This window comes from Amblyomma americanum, chromosome 3 (assembly GCF_052857255.1).
Source record: "Amblyomma americanum isolate KBUSLIRL-KWMA chromosome 3, ASM5285725v1, whole genome shotgun sequence".
In the NCBI taxonomy this organism is placed as follows: Eukaryota; Metazoa; Arthropoda; class Arachnida; order Ixodida; family Ixodidae; genus Amblyomma; species Amblyomma americanum.
The window spans coordinates 55655218-55660220 of NC_135499.1; positions in this window are offsets into that span (position 1 = coordinate 55655218).

Below are 5003 nucleotides of genomic sequence, written 5' to 3' on the forward strand. Positions count from 1 at the left end.
GGCGATCAGCACGCAAAGGAGAGGTAGATTAGTGGTAGTTGTCGCCGCCATAGTTCCTTTCGTTTGGCTGCCAACGGCGCCTTGTGCTGCGTAAGGGAAAAAAAATTTTAAAGACTATTAGTGGTAAATGCTCTTTTAGGTTAATGTTCCCCGGAAGAATATACACTATTATTCAACTTAAAGTGGGCGCTCGCATAGAGGTTTTAGTAATTAGAGTCATCCGAGTCGAAAGAAAAGAGAGAATCGTGCCAAAACGAAAAAATGTTCTGTCGTAACGATTTATTTTACTACAGTAGTGCAGTATTTCTCTGCAGTTCTATCGCTATGACAGGGGAGAGCTCAACGCCACAGAAAATTTTGTTCCCACTGCCAAAATTTCTGTTCACACTAGAACTCGTGGTCAAAAATACTTGTACGCATACTGTAACCGCGCGAACGAAAAGAACGAAGAAAGAAAGAGATAGGACGGAGCGTTCCTTCGTCCTTTAGTTGGCGCGGTTACAGTACGCGTACATGTTAGAACCACCAACTAGCCCGCCTTTCCCTGTTGACAAAAATACAACAAAAAATTTGTGAGAGCAGAAACTCTGACGTTGTGTTTTTCTACAGGGATAAAAAGGGGCAAAGCTATGATCCCTGGCTTGCGGTGATATACAGGCTGTGAAAGTGCGATACGAGCCCGATCAGCAAGTTAGCCGCCAGGTCAAGCACATTGACGCCTCAGTAATTGTGAATAACAGTGTTTGTTGTGGAACAATTCCACGCATTACAGTGCAGGCTGATGATACGTACAGAATAGACCCCTTGCAAAAATACGTCACCTGTCGGTGAATTTCGGTTCCGGTTTCGGTTCGAAAAGCACGCTGGGAAGAAATTCGCCATCTTAGGGGAAGCCGCCTCTCCGCCGCAAGCTGACTACTGCTGTGATTCTCTGTAGCCTGACTGTCTTTGTTCCGTTGGCGTGGGCACGCACCACTTGCTAAGCTGCGATTTTGCTGCTGTAGTGCTGAGCCACCGTTGGTACAGAGGCATTGTTTGAACGGAAATGAGTGATATCGTGTATCTGGTGCGTTTATGGGAGAGCGGCTTGACCAAGTTGCCGCCGCTTCGGAGGGCACACCATCGCGGCATTTTCCTCGTTGGCGTTCCATAACCCCTCTCGCAACGGCGCCTCTCCTCCTCCTGCACCCTCCTCGCTCTCTTTTTTCCTCTTTCCTTTTTTTTTCTCTCCTCCTCTTGTACTCTCCTCGCCCTCTTTTTCTCCCTTTCCTTTTGTTTTTCCTTTTCCTCCGCCTCCTCGCCTAGTTGTTCTCCTCTTTCACAGCCGTTCCGCTCTTCGCTCCGTTCCTTTCTTTTCTATACCGCCTCGCCTTTGAGCTTACAGCGGTATCTTCGCGTGCGCGGGGCATCCATTGTGCCGTGCAGTGGCTGGGGCATAGAAAGCCTGGTCCAGCGCCTTGTGCGCGCTTATTTTGGAGCATTTCTGCAGCCGCTGCAGAGAAAGCGATTCGGGGACGTATTTTCGCCTTCGGAACGCGTTCGAATCGTGGTGCAGCGTCTTGTGTGAATAATAATAATAATAATAATAATAATAATAATAATTGGTTTTTTGGGGAAAGGAAATGGCGCAGTATCTGTCTCATATATCGTTGGACACCTGAACCGCGCCGTAAGGGAAGGGATAAAGGAGGGAGTGAAAGAAGAAAGGATAATAGGTTCCGTAGTGGAGGGCTCCGGAATAATTTCGACCACCTGGGGATCTTTAACGTGCACTGACATCGCACAGCACACGGGCGCCTTAGCGTTTTTCCTCCATAAAAACGCAGCCGCCGCGGTCGGGTTCGAACCCGGGAACTCCGGATCAGTAGTCGAGCGCCCTAACCACTGAGCCACCGCGGCGGGGCGTCTTCTGTGCGCAGCGCTTGTTTTGGAGCGAAAACGCGGCTCTGCGCCCATTTATGCAGCCACAGAGCCCTGTTCATTAACCGCCGCAGAGAAAGCGATTCGGGGACGTATTTTCGCCTTCGGAACACTTTCGAATCGTGGTCCAACGCGCAATAACGCGAGACAAACTACCCGTAGTCAAGTATTAGGGCCAATCATACACCACGCCACAGAAAAAAAAACATAGGTCGCGTAGAGAAAGCTATTGCGGACGTACTTACGCCCGCGAAATCTCGCCGTGAACACATACGCTCACCGACTGCAGTCAAAGAGCGAGGCAAATCCACTTTGTGCACAAATGTGGGCGTAAACCAACAAACGCTAAAACATAGGGCACGTAATTCAGTTGACATTCCGACTGCGTTTCACTCATGCATATTATACATATGTCTTTTCAGAAGGCCAATTAAGCGTTCCTTCACTGCAAAGTCATAACAGTTGGCTCCTCCTAGAAGCCGCTTGGCGTGAAGGGTAGCTTCCAGGGTTTGCGTCGCCAAGCTGTTTCTAGTCTTTGTTTTCATCAGGTTGATCAGAGAGAAAACTCTGTTGCACTGCAGTGCGGCGAACAGGGAAGCTTGTAGAGGCAAAGCCTTATTTCAGGGCGCCCGTCTGCCTCATTGAGTCTTTAGAGCTCTTCTCTGCAGCGCTTCCCTCATCATCTCTGTACAGTCCGTGCATTTGATTCACCATGTAAATAGAATAAATATATTGTTGTCCCCCAATGTCTTCCTGAGTCCCGTCATCCTCGTACCTCCACCCTGCCCGACCCCGCTACTCGATCCCATCAATGCTTTCCGCACGTGCAGATGGCGCATTGGTAGACTCTCAAAATCAGGGTGGTCAAGAAAGGGTGAATAAGGAGCCTATTCACACCGAAAAATAAAAATGACCCATACAGAAAGTAAAATTTCCCTACATTACAACAATAATCTGTTTTTCCCCTAAACGTTTAAATTCTCTAGGTATAGGAGAAAATCCCTAGGGTTGGCAGGCCTGTGTATGATTGGCCCTAATACTTGACTACGGGTAGTTTGTCTCACGTTATTGCGCGTTGGACCACGATTCGAAAGTGTTCCGAAGGCGAAAATACGTCCCCGAATCGCTTTCTCTGCGGCGGTTAATGAACAGGGCTCTGTGGCTGCATAAATGGGCGCAGAGCCGCGTTTTCGCTCCAAAACAAGCTCACACAAGACGCTGCACCACGATTCGAACGCGTTCCGAAGACGAAAATACGTCCCCGAATCGCTTTCTCTGCAGCGGCTGCAGAAATGCTCCAAAATAAGCGCGCACAAGGCGCTGGACCAGGCTTTCTATGCCCCAGCCGCTGCACGGCACAATGGATGCCCCGCGCACGCGAAGATACCGCTGTAAGCTCAAAGGCGAGGCGGTATAGAAAAGAAAGGAACGGAGCGAAGAGCGGAACGGCTCTGAAAGAGGAGAACAACTAGGCGAGGAGGCGGAGGAAAAGGAAAAACAAAAGGAAAGGGAGAAAAAGAGGGCGAGGAGAGTACAGGAGGAGGAGAAGAAAAAAGAAGGAAAGAGGAAAAAGAGAGCGAGGAGGGTACAGGAGGAGGAGAGGCGCCGTTGCAAGAGGGGTTATGGAACGCCAACGAGGAAAATGCTCACATCGGCATACGTGTCGCGGTTGACAGCGACCACGAAATGTCAGCGGAAAGCATACAGGCTTGTCACCGAAAGCTACGTCGTCACGTCATCTGCGTTAGAGAAATATTCCTGCGCAACGTAAGTAGCCATACTTCGTTTGGGCGCTTAAATGTTGTTAAACCGAACTGATTAAGCGCAAGCGGAGTGACGGAGAAAGGCGCCCGATGTGATGTGCTCGCTTTGTTTTACGCTGCCGGGTTGACGTGTAGGTCTGCCCCATTAAACTGATTTGCCTATTTTTATTTGTACGGGCTGCTTCGAAAGATCGAATTAAATACACGTGCAATAAAGAACGCACGTTAGAATCTTGTGTTCACGTCTCGTGTTGCTCGTATTCGCGCTATCCTGTTTTGTGCATGTGTTCGCGTCGCGCACAGTGGCTTCGCAGTATTCCTTTCACTACGTAGATAAGACCTACTACTGCAGAGCGTTGCAACACGCAGATATTTATTCATTATAAAGTAAGACGGCGGTACTATTTCAGGTTTGCATACATTGCAGTACACGGGATAAAGCAACCCGACAAGATGAGGGCGAAGTGACAGTGTTACGAAGCGCAGTGTCGCTTCTTCGTTTTCATCCTGCTATGCTGTTTCTCCCCTTGGGGACGTGACTGCAGTGGTCATGCAACAAATGCTGATGCCAGTACTTTTGTCTTTATTTCAGCGACAATATGGTATTTGTGAAGGCCAACTGCCACAGAAGCCAGAGGAAGACGAAGCCACCATATGCAGTTTCAGTGGCCTTGTCTCTGCAAGGTGACGTGCTTGGCGGACAATGTGAATGTGCTGCTGGAAAGTATGTGTGTAACCACTTAAAAGCAGTGCTAAGGATTGTCGCGCTGCTTCAAGAACAGGGATTCTCTGAGACACCAGCTCATATGTCATCCACTGACTTGCCTCAGCGGTGGCGAGTCCCAAGAACAAATCCATTACGAGGAACCAGTGTCCAAAAAATTGACTGGCGAAAAGTTGCAGAAGGCGGGCAGGCTGTTCCCCGCAGCTCAAAGGTATACAGCGGTCATGCTGCAAGTGAGCCACTGGAGCAGCAAGAAGATTGCATAAAAGCATTTGCTGATGCCTTGAACACATCGAGTGGAATGCAACATTTTGCTAGTGTGCTTCAAGCTGCCGACTGCAGTGAAGTGGTCGAAACCAGATACGGCAAGCGGATAAAAGGTTGTCTGCTGAGCTACCAACAGTAGCTTGTGCCGCATGGGTTTTCTGTGCTTATGTCAGACAACCTAAGAAGCAGGCAGCCACAGCTGTGGGAGACAGCTGAACCCTTTGTGTGCTTCAGTGGCCTGACACCTTGGCAGGTTCCTTACCCAGTGGATGGAGCTACTGCGGCAGTGCTTAAGGTATTTGCATCACTCGTATGTTTAGTTCATTTCA